Here is a 20,329-nt window from a genome sequence, read left to right as displayed (position 1 = left end):
CATATTAGGACACAAACGGCAAACCGACGCTGTAAAGCACCTCGACATTTCCCCCGTTAAAGTAAGTACAATGCATATCCCTTTCAGTTCTTCGGTAAAAAAATCTTGGCATTCACATGGATAATAATCTCAACTGGGACATGCAAATCACAGAAACCTGCAGAAAAGTATATTCTATTATTCATGTGCTAAAAAGGATAAATGTTCATCTTCCCTCTTGCTTAAAAAAGTCCCTTGTGCAGACCCTTGTATTTCCCCATTTTGACTATGCTGACATTTTACTGACTGACCTTTCCAGCGACAACAAAATGAAACTTCAACGTGCTCATAATTTGTGTGTACGTTTTGTAAGCAATGTTCGTAAATATGATCATATTACCCCATCCCTGGAAGCAATAGGTTGGCTTAAACTAGATAAGAAAAGACATTTACATTCACTTCTCTTTCTCTTCGAAATCTTGAACTCTTCTATTCCTTCGTACCTGTCGTCTCGCTTCACTTACCTTTCTTCCCATCACAATCTGAACACACGCTCTCGCCATGAAACAATACTAACAATACCATCCCATCGCACCTCCTCATACTCATCCTCTTTCACAATAGCCCTGCCAAGACTCTGGAATTCGTTACCTGCTAGTATCAGGGACTGTCGAAATAAAATTCAATTCAAACGCAAACTTACTAGGCACTTGGTCAGTAATTGAGACTCGTTCAGACATGGTTTCTTGTAAATAGTTCTTTTAATCTACCACAAAATATCTCAATATCCGGTAATTTCATCACTATAGAATTTTGTTATTGTAGGTTTAATTTGTAATTTTGTAAATACAAAAATATTCTTTGTTCTTAACTTCTATGATAAAATGTCTAGCTTTCATTAATCAGGTATTCTTGTCGTACTTTAATTTTTATTGTAATTGTAATTGTAATTGTAAATTTAATATTAATTGTAATCTTATTGTTCATGTTATAGTTGTAATCCCCTGGTAGAGGGGCAGAGAAGGCCTGACGGCCTTATCTCTACCAGGTTAAATAAATAAATCTAAAATCTAATATGAGGAAGATTATTAATGAAAAGATATACTGACAAGCCATGGGCATTATTTGTAGTTTTTTTGAAAATAGTCCTACACGATTCCCTAGATTTGGCACCTACTATTATTCTAATTACTCTTTTTTGTAATAGAAATATATTGTTACTATCTGTGGAATTTCCCCAGAATATTATTCCAAAACTCATTACCGAGTGGAAGTATGCAAAGTATATTGTTTTTAAGGTATTGATATTTACTATCTTTTGCATAGATCTAATAGCAAAACAAGCTGAATTTAGTTTGGGGGTAATTTCTTTAATATGATTTTTCCAATTTAACACATTATCGATTTTTAAGCCAAGAAATTTGTTTGTTGTTGTTTCTAATAGGGAACTATTATTAATTATTGCGCTAGAAATTTGCCACGTTGAATTTGGACAGGATTTAAATTTAATTATGTTAGTTTTGTTACAATTTAATACTAATTTATTGACTGAGAACCAGTCATATATTTTGAAGAGAATTTCCTCTGTTGAAGATTGGAATGTGTTGGAGTTATTGGCTGTAATTACTATACTTGTGCAATCTGCAAATAATATGGGATGACCTACATATCTTATTAGGGGGGCAAGATCATTTATAAACACTAGAAAAAGTAGGGGACCTACAACCGTTATACTCGTAATTCATATGAAAAATGTCTCATTTACAATAATTACAATGATTTGTTCTAAGTTCGTAGACTCAAATTTTTCCAAGTGAAGAATGTATGATATAGGCTATGTGTCACGAATTATTGCTATTAGTTTTTATTCTGATTCCATATTCTTTCTCGGTTATATAATGTTTACCATGCTGTTTTTAATCACAATATTTTACACCAAAGGAGATATTTTCTTTGATTAGAGAATAATGCTTTAAAATTTCTAGAGAACAGTTCTTTATCACATCTTCTGCGGATCTTTGGAAAAATAACTAAGGAATGAGACTTGTGAAGTGCTTTGTTTGGAGTGTGGCATTGTATGGGGGCAGAAACATGGACATTACGACGAAGTTAAGAGAAGCGAGTAGAAGCATTTGAAATGTGGACTTGGAGAAGAATCTAGCGTGTGAAATGGACAGACAGAATAAGGAATGAAGCTGTGTTGGAATGAGTGGGTGAAGAAAGAATGAAGGAAAAATTGATCAGGAAGAGGAAAAGGAATAGGTTGGGTCACTACCTGAGAAGAAACTGCCTACTGAAGGAAGCTCTGGTAGGACTGGTGAACGGGGAAAGAGTTCGGGGCAGAAGAAGATATCAGATGATAGACGACATTAAGGTAGTACATACAGTCTATGGATCATAGGCAGAGACAAAGAGGAAGGCAAAAATAAGAAAGATTGATGAAATGTTAAATGTTATGTTTTATTTAACGACGCTCGCAACTGCAGAGGTTATATCAGCGTCGCCGGATGTGCCGGAATTTTGTCCCGCAGGAGTTCTTTTACATGCCAGTAAATCTACTGACATGAGCCTGTCACATTTAAGCACACTTAAATGCCATCGACCTGGCCCGGGATCGAACCCGCAACCTTGGGCATAGAAAGCCAGCGCTATACCAACTTGCCAACCAGGTCGACAAAGATTGATGAATGCTGGGTTTGCAGTGAAAGACATGTCCTTGGACAGAACTTTATGTATGTATGTATTTGTGTATATAAGTATGTATGTATGTATGTATGTATGTATGTATGTATGTATGTATGTATGCCTATGTATGTATGTATGTATGTATGTATAAAAATTTAAATTATGGTTTATTTAACGACGATCGCAACTGCAGAGGTTTTATCAGTCCGTTGTGCCGAACTTTGTGCCGCAGGAGTTCTTTTACATACCAGTAAATCTACTGACATGAGCCTGTCGCATTTAAACGCACTTAAATGCCATCGACCTGGGCCGGGATCGAAGCCGCAACCTCGAGCACAGAAAGCCAGTGCTATACTGACTAAGCTACCCAGTCCGACTGTATGTATGTATGTATGTATGTATGTATGTATGTATGTATGTATGTATGTATGTATGTATGTATGTATGTATGTATGTATAGTTTAACGTGATCGTCCTGAAATAAATGTTTTTCTCAGAAAAAAAGTCTAAGAAATGTATGTAAAATATTATGTACCTAAATTAAAAATATTGAAGTTATAAAATTCAGCTTTTATTCAAACCTTCAAGTTAGAATAATTAAATAACAAAATGGGCCTAGAAATAAAATAATAACAATAGGCGTAATACTGTTTTTGTCATGTAGTTTCTGAGGAAATATTATATATTATGCACCGGAATACGATTAGGAACATTGTACAAATTCGTCGGGAAGCATTATTTATTTTGTATGACATTGAGTAAGTATTGATTTAAAATGTTACTAAAAACCATAACATATGAGAAATGCGCTAAAAAGTACATCATTTTATGATCTCTAAAAGCATGGCAGAAGAATATTTAAGAGTTGCATTTTCTTTGGACGTAAGAGTTGTTGCGGCAACATCTGCTGCAAGAGGCCCCACTCCCCCACAAGTTCTGACACTTTGAAGTACTAAGAGAAAAAGAGAAGAAGAAGGGTTAAGATATAAAAGGGTAGAAGTAACAGCGGGTGACCTGCAATTTTTGAAAATGGAACTAGCCATCTGTTATTCAACGGCTTATAGTTCCAGACGTTCTATCTTTGAACCTTGGAAAAGAAGAGGTTTTTAGCTAATTTAGACACACACTAAGACAAAAAAAAATAAAAGATACGTACGAGATGCCAGAAGGTTAATGCAATTAAGTGTGTATAAGAACTCTAATGGACGCGCTTCGAAGAGGACAATCAAGGTTACTCCTGCAAAAACGAGAGGAGATAGTACGATAAAGAACCTGCCCAGGCGCCCTTGCAGAAGATATGATGGAGGCGACACATGGGCCAAATTCTAGAGTGGAACCTGCAGGTATTTCTGGTATTCGGAATTAGGCTACATTTCTTCCACCTTTCAATGGTTTGACTATCTTAATAACATTCATGCTGCAACTCAATACTTTTAGTACCTAAGTAAAAAGTTAAGTTATAAATAATTGATTAAATGACGATCTTACTCGTGTTAATTATGTAAGCATGTGTGGCTTACAGCTTTTTCGGTGCTACTTGTCACCATCCTCAGATCCTACTAGATCTCGGCGCTATCTCAACTTCGCTGCCTGTTGTGTGGGTGCGTTCTTGTGATGAAGAGTTGTGTCAAATAGTGTGTGTGTTCTGAAATTGATCTGTGTGTTGAGAATTTGATTAGGGTGTGTTTTAGTGTGTCTGTATATTTCATATTGTTCTAGTGTGTCGAGTTTTTGGTTTTTGGGTTGTACGTGTAGGATTTTCATGTATGTATTTATGTTATTGTATGTGCGGTTAGCATTAGTTATGTGTTCGGCATATGTAGATGTATTGTGTCTTCTGTTTATTGCATTAATGTGTTCTTTATATCGAGTTTGGAATGATCTGCCTGTCTGTCCAATGTAGAAACTGTCGCAACTATTGCATGTGAGTTTGTATACGCCTGTGTGGTTGTATTTATTTGTTTGTGTTGTTGGTGTGTTGAGATGTCTTTTTAGTGTGTTTTCTGTTCTGTATGCTATGTTGTATTTCTGTTTTCTGAATGAGGATGCGATCTTTTGTGTCTTTTGCTTTCGTATGTTAGTGTGATGTATTTCTTGTGTTCTTGTGGTTGTGTTGTGTTTTGTGTGTTTTTGTGTTTGTTGAGTTTTTGTTTTGTCTTCCTTATGATGTTGTCTATTATGTTTGGGTTGTAACCATTTTCTTGTGTTATGTATTTGATTGTGTTCACTTCTTCATTGTAGTGTTGTTGGCTCATGGATATGTTGAGGAATCTGTGTACCACTCTCCTGAATGCGGCATGTTTGTGTTGTGTGGGATCATTAGATGTGTTGTGTATGTGTGTGGTGGTGGTGGTTGGTTTTCTGTATATTTTGAAGGTGTGTTTGTTGTCAACTTTTGTTATGGTGATGTCTAGGAAATTTATGGAGTTATTGTTTTCAAGTTCTAGTGTGTATTGGAGTTTTGTTATTTATATTCAAGTGTTAAAAGTAGTTTACGAAAGATTCAACATGGATTAAGTTATAGTTATGGTGCTCATAATGAAGGTGTGTAAGAAACCGAGAGGAAGCCTTCCTGCACTCCATTAATGTCAGTAATAGCAAGAAAACTGCGACATACATCGTTGTGGCATAAAACTCCGAGATATTTTTCTAAGGTCACTTTTCATTCGTTCACTCATTTATTCATAGTGTTCTGCACAAGAGCAGGTCTTTCACTGCAAACTCAGCATTCAACAATCATTTCTATTTTCTGCCTTCCTTTTAGTCTCCGCATATGATCCATACATCTTAATGTCGTCTCTCATCTGATATCTTCTTCTGCCCCGAACTCTTCTCCCGTTCACCATGCCTTCCAGTGCATCCTTCAGCAGACAGTATGTTCACAGGCAGTGACCAAACAAATTCCTTTTTCTCTTCCTGATCAGTTTCAGATCATTCTTTCTTCACCCGCTCTTTCCAACACAGCTTCATTTCCTATTCTGTCTGTCCATTTCACACGTTCCATTCTTCACCATATCCACATATGGTAGTCATAGTCACGTCGTAGTTATCATCGTTATAATCATAGTCACTGTTGTCAGAATCATCGTAATCATAATCGCCGACATAGTTGCAGTCGTCATTATCATAGTCACAGTCACGTTGTAGTTGTAGTTGTAGTTGTCATTATCGTCATGATAGCTGTCATAGTCGCTGCAGTTAATCACCGTCGTAGTTGTAGTCATTATCGTTCTAATAATAGTCATATTCATCGTCGTTAGAGTCATCATAATCATAGTTGCCGTCGTAGTTGTAGTCATTATCGTCATAATCATAGACATATTCGCCGTCGTTAGAGTCATCATAGTCATAGTTCCCGTCGTAGTTGTAGTCATTATCGTCATAATCATAGCCATGTTCGCCGACGTTAGAGTCATCATAGTCATAGTTGCCGTCGTAGTTGTAGTCATTATCGTCATAATCATAGCCATATTCGCCGTCGTTAGAGTCATCATAGTCATAGTTGCCGTCGTAGTTGTAGTCATTATCGTCATAATCATAGGCATATTCGCCGTCGAAAGAGTCATCATAGTCATAGTTGCCGTCGTAGTTGTAGTCATTATCGTTATAATCATAGGCATATTCGCCGACGTTAGAGTCATCATAGTCATAGTTGCCGTCGTAATTGTAGTCATTATCGTCATAATCATAGTCATGTTCGCCGTCGTTAGAGTCATCATAGTCATAGTTGCCGTCGTAGTTGTAGTCATTATCGTCATAATCATAGGCATATTCGCCGTCGTTAGAGTCATCATAGTCATAGTTGCCGTCGTAGTTGTAGTCATTATCGTCATAATTATAGCCATATTCGCCGTCGTTAGAGTCATCATAGTCATAGTTGCCGTCGTAGTTGTAGTCATTATCGTCATAATCATAGCCATATTCGCCGTCGTAAGAGTCATCATAGTCGTAGTTGCCGTCGTAGTTGTAGTCATAGTCGCCGTAGTTAGTCACCGTCGTAATTGTACTCATTATCGTTATAATCATAGTCATATTCGCTGTCGTTAGAGTCATCTTAGTCATAGTTGCCGTCGTAGTTGTAGTCATTATCGTTATAATCATAGGCATATTCGCCGACGTTAGAGTCATCATAGTCATAGTTGCCGTCGTAATTGTAGTCATTATCGTCATAATCATAGTCATGTTCGCCGTCGTTAGAGTCATCATAGTCATAGCTGCCGTCGTAGTTGTAGTCATTATCGTCATAATTATAGCCATATTCGCCGTCGTTAGAGTCATCATAGTCATAGTTGCCGTCGTAGTTGTAGTCATTATCGTCATAATCATAGCCATGTTCGCCGTCGTTAGAGTCATCATAGTCATAGTTGCCGTCGTAGTTGTAGTCATTATCGTTATAATCATAGGCATATTCGCCGATGTTAGAGTCATCATAGTCATAGTTGCCGTCGTAATTGTAGTCATTATCGTCATAATCATAGTCATGTTCGCCGTCGTTAGAGTCATCATAGCCATAGTTGCCGTCGTAGTTGTAGTCATTATCGTCATAATCATAGCCATATTCGCCGTCGTTAGAATCATCATAGTCATAGTCGCAGTCGTAGTTGTAGTCATTATCGTCATAATCATAGCCATGTTCGCCGTCGTTAGAGTCATCATAGTCATAGTTGCCGTCGTAGTTGTAGTCATTATCGTCATAATCATAGCCATATTCGCCGTCGTTAGAGTCATCATAATCATAGTTGCCGTCGTAGTTGTAGTCATTATCGTCATAATCATAGTCACAGTCACGGTGTAGTTGTAGTTGTCATTATCGTCATGATCCCAGTCATAGTCGCCGTAGTTAGTCACCGCCGTAATTGTAGTCATGATCGTCATAATCAGTGGCAGTCGCTATAGTTTTCATAATCATTATCGTTGTTATAGAGCCGCCTCGTCGTTATAGAATCTGTTGTCGCCATAGTCGCCGTGATCATCATTCTGTCATCATCCTAATCGTTATCGTCACTATCCTAACACGCATTATAGTCGTCATCGTCTCAGTTGTCGGCATCCGTTATCACCAACGCCATGCTATAGGACTAATCGCAATATTGTAACCGCATTATCACATGACCTAACGAATTGTATCATAATTCATGCTTTTAAACTTTGAAACTTTAAAAGCTTAACATAGGCTATATCTGTTTTATTCTCATTTTCTCTCCTACTAGTTTATTCGCAAATAAAGAAAGAAAGAGAGAGAAAGAAAGCAAGAGTGAAAGAAAGAAGAGAAGAAGAAAGAAAGGAAAAAAGAAGTAAATGAAGAAAAGAAGGAAGAAAGAAATGAAGAAAGAAAAAAGAAACAAAGGAAGAAATATAGGAAGAAAGAAAGAAAGAAAGAAAGAAAGAAAGAAAGAAAGAAAAGAAGAAATCAAGGTAGAAAGGAAGAAAGAAAGGAAGAAAGATGGAAAGAAAAAATATAGAAATAAAGATAGAAAGAAAGATAGATAGATAGAAATAAATATAGAAAAAAGAACGATAGAAACAAATAAAGAAATAAAGGAAGAAAGAAGTAAAGATCGATGGATGGATGGATGGATGGATGGCTGGCTGGCTGGATGGGTGGGTGGGTGGATAGATAGATAGATAGGTAGATAGGTAGGTAGGTAGGTAGGTAGGTAGATAGATAGATAGATAGATAGACAGACAGACAGACAGACAGACAGACAGACAGACAGACAGACAGACAGACAGATAGATAGATAGATAGATAGATAGATAGATAGATAGATAGATAGATAGATAGATAGATAGATAGATAGATAGATAGATAGATAGGTAGATAGGTAGATAGGTAGATAGGTAGATAGATAGATAGATAGGTAGATAGATAGACAGATAGATAGATAGGTAGATAGATAGATAGATAGATAGATAGATAGATAGATAGATAGATAGATAGATAGATAGATAGATAGATAGATAGATAGATAGATAGATAGATAGATAGATAGATAGATAGATAGATAGATAGATAGATAGATAGATAGATAGATAGATAGATAGATAGATAGATAGATAGATAGATAGATAGATAGATAGATAGATAGATAGATAGATAGATAGATAGATAGATAGATAGATAGATAGATAGATAGATAGATAGATAGATAGATAGATAGATAGATAGATAGATAGATAGATAGATGGGTAAGTAGGTAGTTGGATAGATGGGTAAGTAGATAGATATGTATATATATATGGGTAAGTAGATAGATAGATGGGTAAGTAGATAGATAGATAGATAGATAGATAGATAGATAGATAGATAGATAGATAGATAGATAGATAGATAGATAGATAGATAGATAGATAGATAGATAGATAGATAGATAGATAGATAGATAGATAGATAGATAGATAGATAGATAGATAGATAGATAGATAGATAGATAGATAGATAGATAGATAGATAGATAGATAGATAGATAGATAGATAGATAGATAGATAGATAGATAGATGGGTAAGTAGGTAGTTGGATAGATGGGTAAGTAGATAGATATGTATATATATATGGGTAAGTAGATAGATAGATGGGTAAGTAGATAGATAGATAGATAGATAGATAGATAGATAGATAGATAGATAGATAGATAGATAGATAGATAGATAGATAGATAGATAGATAGATAGATAGATAGATAGATAGATAGATAGATAGATAGATAGATAGATAGATAGATAGATAGATAGATAGATAGATAGATAGGAAGAAAGAAAGAATAAAAAAAGATAGAAACAAACATAGAAAGAAAGAAATATAGACAGAACGAAAGATAGAAAGGAAAAAAGAAAGAAAGGAAGAAGGAAAGAAAGAAATAAAGAAAGAAAGAAATAATGATAGAAAAAAATAAAGAAAGAAGGGAAAAAAGAAATAAAGATGGAAAGAAAGATAAAAATAAAGATGGAAAGAAAGAAATATACAGTAGATAGAAAGAAAGAAAGAAAGAAAGAAAGAAAGAAACAAGCAAACAAAGAAACAAACAAACAAAGAAAGAGAAATATAGATAGAAACAAAGAACTAAAGGAAGAAAGGAAGGAAGAGAGAGGGAGAGAGAAATGAAGAAAAAAGAAATAAATAAAGAAATGCAGAAAGAAGGAAATAAATAAAGAGAGAAATGTCGGAAGAGATAAAGAAAAAAGAAAGAAAAAGGTTTTGACGCTTCGGCAAACTGATTTTGGGCATTTCCGCAAAACTAGCGTTTCCGGTATTCCTGATACCAAGAAAGTTCCTGGCATGCCGCTTGTCGGCCAATGAGATCTACAGACTTTTTTGTTTTATTATTGGAAGGATTTCATTCATACTCTACCTACGATTGGAAAAATACACATCACGTGTAATCATTGTAAGTCTAATATGTAAGAAATAAAGCAAAATTTTAATTTAGCTACTGGTAAACGTAAGATAATTATTGCCTTCTTCTTAGGAAGTTATACATCGCGTAAGAATTTAAGTTAATATCTTAATTAGTAATTACTACACACTACAGATGAAGTACAGAAAGCATCTAAACAACCATGACTTGAATAACATAACATTGAAACTGTGCACTCTACACAAATGGCGAACCCTGAAGCAAAATGTTACGCGAGAAAAAATGAATCGAATGAACTAAAAGGATGAAATTGGTTTATACACATTCAACACAATATCAAACACGCCGCAACATCTGAAAGCATTTCAAATTCCGTCACGGGTTAAAAAACCGATTCGTTGTATTTCGATCACTTTTGTGATCGGTAGCTTTTTATATATTTCATGTCAAAGAAACTCCACAGGACACAAACGTGGAAAAATAAAACATCAGGCCACCTCAATAATCGATAAAAGACTCGACAAATATAATGCCAATGAATAAAAAAAATAAAAACTGCGTTACGTGAGCTGTGTTAAAATATCTTTAAAAATATTTATTTTTGATTTACTTACATTACAAAGTGTCTACATGTCGATAAAATACAGAGGTTTTGATTTATCTAGAGAAAATCAAAACTCGAGTGGGATTTAATTGACTATTACACGATTAGAAGAAAGTACAGTATATAAAGATTAGAATTAACGAAGTACTCCATTACAATAAAATATAAATTAACTTACAAAAATACAACCTTCTTCAAATGTATTATTGTATCATCTCAACATTACAAATATTACGCTAGATGGCAGTAGTGTGTTATGATTAGGTGTTTTCTTGTTATCAGTTCTGCCAACTATGGAATCTTCATTGAACTCTGTGTACGGTTACTAGTCAAGAAGGCCTTGTTGATTCAGTTTAATTTTTATTAAAACAGTTGCATTCCACTTCAATTATCCGGATCCCAGTAATCAACGTCACTTGACAGATGATTTTCAATAAATCTTAGTATTAAGCAATCTCTGATACGTGACTATCCATAATATCATATAGCAGAAGCTATAACATAACCTAAATAATATAAACAAGTGTTAGAGAAGTTATTAATTGGGGATGATGATATAAACAAGAAAAGTTTTAATTAAGGATGATGAAATAAAAAATAAACGTGAATAATTTTAAAAGGAACAAATTATTGAAAGTACGATTTTAAAATTTGAATGTTTTAGTGGTGGTTAGTGGTTCAGTTGATGTTATATTGGACATGTGCGTAAAAGAAGTGGAACTCGTTGATGTACATGGTGTATTCCTCAACTTATTCAGGATTTCCGAATGGTGCTCTTCATTTATTTGTAAATAGGGTTTCAGGGAAGATGCATAGCTATGACCAGTGATCTTTATTAATTCTTGTTCTTGAATGCCAATGCGAGTCATATTTGAAACTGCTGTGCATCGATTGGAGTGGTTTGTAATTTTCTGTCCAGACCAGTGCAGTTTGAAATGTTGGCAAACAAAGAAACAAATGCTAGGGAAGCGATAAAATCAAACAAATGCTAGGGAAGCGATAAAATTAAACAAATGCTAGAGACGCGATAAAATTGTGCGATAAGCAGCCATGATTGGTTGAAAGACATCATTTCGTACCAGTTTATTGGTCAAAAGTAGTGAGACGTAGTAAAAGTGTAATAGTCTGAAATACACAATATATTTTCTTTTGCAGATGATACTGTACTAACATTTAATGGGGAAAATTGGGATAACACTTATTTAAATGCAAGCAATGGAATTAAAGTAGTGAAAAATTGGCTTGACTCTAATCTCCTGTCCTTAAATACTAACGTAAGTACCTATATTCCATTTTCTTTAACAACGAAAGATTTACCTCCACCTATGAATAATTATCACTTAGTAATACATAATACTTCATGTAATGAATTAACAAATAATTATTATAATTACCCACATCTAACACCTTCCACACAAGTCAAATATTTAGGAATTATTATAGACCAGCATTTACGTTGGGATAAACAAATTGATTTCATGTGTACAAGTATAAGAAGGACAATTTATAAATTCATAATACTTCGAAATTTTATCACTAAGGAGGCATTGAGAATAATATTTTTAGCTTTGGTATAATCATTAATGCAACATGGTATAATAAATTGGGGTGGAGTAGCATCATCTGTACTTAATCCATTAATTTCATTACAGAGAAGAATAATAAAAATTTGTCTGACCAAAAATATGGATTACCCAACAAATTTAATTTATTCAAATTTTAATGTACTGCCTATTGAAGAAATTTATAAATATAATTTACTAACTTACTAATACAGAAATCAAATAAAACATAAATCTAATCGACATGAATATCGTACTCGAAGACAAAAGTCTACTTTCCCATTAATTGAGCCAAAATGTCATAAAAGTGCAGCTCTTAAACATGGTGCTAGTTTCGGCCCAAAACTTTATAATAAAATTACAAACCATTTTCCAAATTTGAAATATTTTAAAACTGAAGCTTTTAAAAAAGAAATTTGTAAAATTATCCATGACATATAATATTAACAAATGTATTTTTTTACCTTTTATTTCCGTCGACTATATTCATGTTTTTATTGAATATCATTGGCTTCTGTCGGATGTTCAATTTATATTAAATGTGTGTTTTTATCTCTTTTTCTCTTTCTCCTTTATTCTTGTTCTTGTGTTGCATTTATCGGTTTGAATTAAGTTGCTTACTGTATTTAGTAAACTGTCGTTGTAAATTTTATGTTATGTTATTGACTAAGACCACACCGTACACGAGCCTGGTTCTTACGGTAGTGTCTAGAAACATTTTTGTTTTATAAATGTAATTTGTACTCATTAGCTAGCTAGTTAAATAGATAGATAGATAGATAGATAGATAGATAGATAGATAGATAGATAGATAGATAGATAGATAGATAGATAGATAGATAGATAGATAGATAGATAGATAGATAGATAGATAGATAGATAGATAGATAGATAGACAGACAGACAGACAGACAGACAGACAGACAGACAGACAGATAGATAGATAGATGGATAGATGGATAGATGGATAGATGGATAGATGGGTGGGTGGGTGGGTGGGTGGGTGGGTAGATAGATAGATAGATAGATAGATAGATAGATAGATAGATAGATAGATAGATAGATAGATAGATAGATGGATGGATGGATGGATGGATGGATGGATGGATGGATGGATGGATGGATGGATGGATGGATGGATGGATGGATGGATGGATGGATGGATGGATGGATGGATGGATGGATGGATGGATGGATAGATGGATAGATAGATAGATAGATAGATAGATAGATAGATAGATAGATAGATAGATAGATAGATAGATAGATAGATAGATAGATAGATAGATAGATAGATAGATAGATAGATAGATAGATAGATAGATAGATAGATAGATAGATAGATAGATAGATAGATAGATAGATAGATAGATAGATAGATAGATAGATAGATAGATAGATAGATAGATAGATAGATAGATAGATAGATAGATAGATAGATAGATAGATAGATAGATAGATAGATAGATAGATAGATAGATAGATAGATATAAATAAATAGATAAATAAATAAATAAAATAAACACATAGGCTACCTTTTATGGAGACTTGGTTTTTCATATCCCATCTGTGTTCTCGCTTTAATCGTTTAAGAACATCTCGTCTGAGTTTTGAAATATGATGAAGACAGCAGTAGCAGTAGTGCCAGTAGTAGTAGCAATAGTAGTGGTAGTAGTAGTTTCTTTAACGACCTTTCAACTGCAGAACTTATTTAGCTTCGAAATTCAATATGGCAAGAAATTATTGTTTCGAAAACATAGTTAAAATTTCTGACAAATACGAAGAAATCTCTCTCAACGTAGTCGAGCTAACAATAGTAGGAAGAATTAGGAATAAAGGTGACAATACAAAACAAAAGATGTTTGAACAAAAAATGAAATGTACAAACAATTTATATTCGACCATACTATAATATGCTAATTACATGTGTGGTAACTATCTTAATAACATACCAGAAAATACTGCTATTCATTATGTTATTGCAACTATCGATTTCCAACTAAGCGTATACGATATTGAATAATATTGTACGCGCAATAACCCGCAAGCCTTGAAAGCACCAATCCAAGATGGCACTCAAATAAACATTAACCCAACTTCAAATGATCCGCTGAGAGCCATTGCTCAGATAAATTTCACAAACTGCACAATCAACGTGTATATAAAATAAAATAAATTCTGGTCATGTTAATTTTAACATTCTAATAAATTGAATTAATTTCCTGTGATTTAATGTGTGTTGCTTTGAAGTTAACATCTTCAAACCAAAACCCTGCAAATCAATAAATACTGCGTAGACGCAAAAGTCAGAGTCCATGGATATCCACAGTACCGCAATCCTTTGCGCCGGCAAATGCCGACAAATCCGCCATTGTTATTCCAGCGCGCGCCATGCATTATACAGTTGTATAGAGAAAGAATGTAATATAAGTGCGAAAAAATGCGATGCTACAGTGTTCAGAACTGTTCACAGAGAACTGAAAAAAGGCGCACATTTGTTTTCTCTGTCACAAGGTGAAAGAAATAAGGAAAAAGGAAAGAAGTAACTATAAATATAAAAAGGAACGATCCTCTACCTAACAGGGTATACATTGTGAGATTAATGAATGTCTGTATTTTGATATTTATTTTTTCAAAATTTTGGAACTAAAATGTTTTTCTAAAACTAATCTAAAATTTAAGTTGTTGCAGCAACGATATTTCTACATAAAACAAATGAAAATTATGTATCCATTATCAAATTTTTACCATCTTCTCACTTTCAAATCAAGCATTTTTTAATTTAATCCTAATTGCTATGTCAGAATGTCATAATATATTTGTGAAAGTTCTGAATTCATTCTCGAGACAAGATTGTATTGTTTGCATTGGAAAATACAAAGACAGTAGAAACCCTATTAAGTGGACATTATACTGAAATTACTAACTTTCATATTTTTAAAGCTAAATTCACAAATGTTTACACTAGTATATCTGGTTAATAATAACCAGGCAGCATATTTTCGTTCTCAAACAAGTTAGAGAAGTTATCGGTTAGTACATCCAGGCCGTTCGGAATTGAAACTCTGACGCTAAATACTTACCTCAGGACGCTACGAAATGGAACAATTTTGTGATAATGGAAGAGTGGAATAGAGAAAAATTCTCTCGGCAGCGCGATTTGAACCCGGGTTTTCAGCTCTACGTGCTGACGCTCTATCCACTAAGCCACACCGGATTCCCATCCTGATGTCGGATTGAATCCTCTCAGTTTAAGTTCCACCTCTTGGGTTCTCTCTAGTGTCCTACCCTCATGCACTGCGTCATATATGTATGACAGTGACACAATGTCCACATATGTGCAGAGATGCACTCGTTATGAGTGACTAAGTGGCCGGGATCCGACGGAATAAGCGCCGTCTTAAATCACTAAGTGATTATTTTTCGCATATCATATATCATTACGATGTACCGAAGTACATATGACATTTCCATGCAGAAATTCTGCGTCATCATATGATGATGGATGAGTGGAACGGAGAAAAATTCCCTCCGGCATCGGGATTTGAACCCGGGTTTTCAGCTCTGTGTGCTGACGCTCTATCCACTAAATATTTTTGAATATTTAAATACTTATATAGTCACAATCATGCCATGGTATGAAAGAAAAACTTCACAACCTCGAGTGGGATTCGAACCTGCGACTTCCTGTACTCCGGTCAGGCGCTCTACCAACTGAGCTATCGAGTTCGTTTCACGCCAAAGGCTTGAAATTCTCCTCTCATACTGGCGACTCTGTTATAGAGTACTGTCCATAGCGTCCGATCTAGTCAGCACTGCTTATGGGCGGAAAGAAACATTGTAGAGGAGAGGAGAATTTCAAGCCTTTGGCGTGAAACGAACTCGATAGCTCAGTTGGTAGAGCGCCTGACCGGAGTACAGGAAGTCGCAGGTCCGAATCCCGCTCGAGGTTGTGAAGTTTTTCTTTCATACCATGGCATGATTGTGACTATATAAGTATTTAAATATTCATTAATATGTCACATCAACGGACGTATATACGTCATCCAACATCGTAAGATGAAGTTTACACTAAATATTTAATAAACAAAATGTGTACAAATAACTTCTAATTAATTTTTCCAAACAGATAAGCATAGACGGACCTTGTGTTTAACTTAATAGAGAGATTAGGTTAGTAGTAAATAAAACTTCTTTTCACAGGCATTTGGTCCCTGCCTAAACATCAGAGGGTTTCACATAAGTATAAGGAGAAGAGTGAACATCTTTTTATTGGGGTGTCCTTGGTAGAGACTGTATATCCAGAGAAACATTTCTGGAGCCTGTCCATTCAAGACCAATATTTTGAGGTGCCGTTAGTAGGCCTATACAATATTGCAATAGTCTCTACTTCACTTGTCTTCTGAAGGAAGTCATATTATTTTTTTTATTATCGTCTAATAAAAGTCTTTCTCGACAAGATTTTAATTCCGAACATAATAAAACGTCATATTCTACATCACTACGGAAGACTAGAGCAGAGTATGTGTGATGGTGAGAATTCGGTTATTCTATATAAACTAGTGGCTTGTGCAGCAAATACTGCAAACTAAGTTCAAGAGACGTTCAAATAAACATTTTTCAAATTTATTTTCAATGAAGAATACCAGACATTTTGAAAGTTATTTGCTTCCATAATAATGAAAGATACTCTCTCTCGAGCCAATACTGATGAGAACCACGCATATAAATATCTACATCATACCGCCATTAAATGTATGAGAGAGACCCAACTCATCTTGATTAATAACTATAAAAATATTTTATTTTTAATAATATTATCCTACGTAAGTTTTATAGCTTTCAGTAACATATACTATATATACTATATAGCCGCCACTCAGTAAAATATAGAAATCAAAATCTAATTAAAATTATTCTCTACATCTACTTATATAACCCAAAAACGTTTCACTTTCATATCATCAATATAGCATTAATATGTATAATTAATGGAAAATAGTCACATCATGGCATTAACTACAATAATATTTCATTTTAATGGTAATAATGTCATCAAACCACCTCAAGTTTTGTAGTTTTTAATATCCAATACACAACTGTACCCAGAAAATTACACACCACATAATCGAACCTGTAAATTATTTTTAGTAAGTTAAGTTTTTAATAACCAATTTAATTTGAGCACTAAATATGTCAGCATTCTTGCAGATCATGGCCTTCGTGTAATATTGTTTACTGTAGTGTGTGTTTTGTTTTATTCTGAAATGCAATTAGCTAGTTCTCAAAACTGACGACAGATGGATTTTGGAAAATAGGAAAATTATGTTGAAAAATTGACATTTCACTGAAAACTACTATTTTTCTGAAAAACTTTGAGTTCCAAGCTTCAAAATGAGGTGTCAATTATTAAAATCCGTTCAGCCGTTTTCCCGTAATTTCCATTACCAATTCAAATTAGATATCCTATATAAATTTCGCATTTACTGTCAATTTTACCAAAGTCACTGGAAATAGAACTTTACACTTTCTTCTTTTCTACTTCATATTTAGTCGAACAGAGACAACTTTACGACGTGCTTCACTTTCCTGACCTGAAAACCAAAACACGCCCGCAAAGTTGTAGTCTTCTACGAAAATAGGTCATGAAAATCTACAATGCACCCCGTCAAAATCATAATTTATCAACTCATGTGTATAACCATCAAGACTAGTGACCTCAAAACAAAAACATCTCACACAATAGATGCTCATTTGTTAGAATGCTGCTTATAATTTCATGGTCGGTGGTGTACATGTCAGCAGCCTTCATCAACCTCGTTAAGATGTTAGGGAAACACGAATGTGTCGCTTAGTGGGGACTCCTCATTCAAGTGCCGGGATTCTATTCTGTAATGCCATCTTAATTCGCCTCGAGCGGCATGATACTGTATTTTATTTATGTGTGAGAAATCAACACCAAGCTCATAACTAGTATATATCATACACTGACAGCAGGTTCTATGGAGAAGCGAAAATGAGTTTGATTATGCCAAGAGTGAAAAGAGAAGGCGAAAGGAGTTTCCTAGAAAGTAATTCGTACCTTTAGTTCACATCTTACCGGCCAGGAATGCTGAGTATAAACAATTGCAAATAAAATAGAACACTCTATTTTATTTACTGAATGACAGATTTGAGAAACACTTTGATTCCGAAGCATTGCTCCTTCCATCGTTTCTAATTTTCATCATCCTGCCTTTCATTAATTTGTTCACATTTTTATTATATATATATATATATATATATATATATATATATATATATATATACACAGAGTGTTTGCGAGATAGTGCTACTAACTTTCAGGGATGATGGCGAAGGGCACATGTATCAATTTGAGATCAGTGATAGATTTGAGAAACACTTTGATTCCGAAGAATTGCTCCTTCCATCGATTCTAATTTTCATCATCCTGCCTTTCATTAATTTGTTCAAATTTTTATTATTATTATTATATATATATATATACACAGAGTGTTTCCGAGATGGTGTTACAAACTTTCAGGGATGATGGCGAAGGGCATATGTATTAATTTGAGATCAGGAACCATGGTCCGGAAATGACTGAGTCGAAAGTTATAAGCAAAAATACTGGGTGTTCATTTCAAAGTGTGTCATGACGTCACTGTTGATGAGTCAGCGATTTGAAGCGAGTTTCAGCTTTTATGTCAGAGGAGTTGCCTATTAATCAAGGCGTTCAATCTGAACTTGAGAACGTGTACGGTATAACTTGAACGTCGTAGCAACAGATGGCGGTCTGTACGGTCTGTGTGCTACCATAACCTCTTTCGAACTGTGTTTTGCGCGGGAAAGTCGTACGCAGGGTATTTGTTATCATCGGTTGCGTACGACAACATTCCACGACACAAATCAAATGCCCCGTGTCCATGTTGACCGTCGAAGTTAATGTCAACAAATACTGTACGTTAAGTAATCGTCTTAACCTTCTCCCCATATCCCGACAGCAAGGAAAAAACTCACCTCAGTACGTGTTTCCAAACAGTTCACATTCCTGCCACTACCGGCGTTACCGTACGTATCGGGGTAATACGCCTCTGCGGAAATGTAGGAAGATTGAATTCTCTAGGCTCATCGGCTAGCCACATGACAACATACAGCGAGCCATGACACACTTTGAACTGAACACGCAGTAGTTGTGTGGAAATGAAATTGTAATTTGGCACCACGTGCCCTTCTTACCTTAACTTTTGGAAAAGTCGTGGAAAAATTGTATGGGCCGGATGTCTCCTACGTGGGTACTTGTACCGATACAATCTGTGAGCTTGTCTACTATTCCCATTGGCTCATCCGTATTCGAAAATCAGGTCTGCTTATTCCGCTTTCGTGTACTCCTCCATTCACTAGGACTGATCGACTGGACACTGCAACTTGTACACATACACTGCTGTCTACAGACGTGCATATCAGGACCGACCATGTCCGTTACACATTACGCTATCTGCATTGCTTTAGTGTAGTTTCCTGTCCCCACCCCTCAGACAGCGCACTAAACACAATACTGTAAGTAGACAACTTAAACAACGTCAGATGAATACAGTATGTGTAAGATGTATAGATAAATACACATACATAAGGTGTACAGAGGAATAAAATTATTTCATTTCCACACAACTATCTTTGCTTGTAACTTTCGACTCGGTTATTTCAGGGCCAGGGTTCCGTATCTCAAATTGATACATGTGCCCTTCGCCATCATTCCTGAAAGTTTGCAACACCACCTCGGAAACACCCTGTATAGCCTACATTCTTCTCCAAATTGTCATTAATTCACTGTATCCCTTCCTCATTGTCGTACTCTGCCTAATCATTTCATTCCATCCCACCATCACTTTGTATCATTATGTTCATTTAATATTTACTATCCTTCTTACATCATCTTCATTCACATGGCTTCATATTTCTACTCATTTTATATTCTCCATCATTTTATCTTAGTTCTCATTTTCTTCTTCTCCAAATGAGACACTCCTCTTTATGTCAACATATTTCCTATTCCATTCTTGTCCTTGTCATTACACTCCTTCCTTCTTCTTATTACATCCTCTATCAATTTCTTATTCCACACTTTACCTGCCTATTAAAT

The sequence above is a fragment of the Periplaneta americana genome, chromosome 5, assembly GCF_040183065.1.
Source record: "Periplaneta americana isolate PAMFEO1 chromosome 5, P.americana_PAMFEO1_priV1, whole genome shotgun sequence".
In the NCBI taxonomy this organism is placed as follows: Eukaryota; Metazoa; Arthropoda; class Insecta; order Blattodea; family Blattidae; genus Periplaneta; species Periplaneta americana.
Note: the sequence above shows the minus strand (reverse complement) of the source record.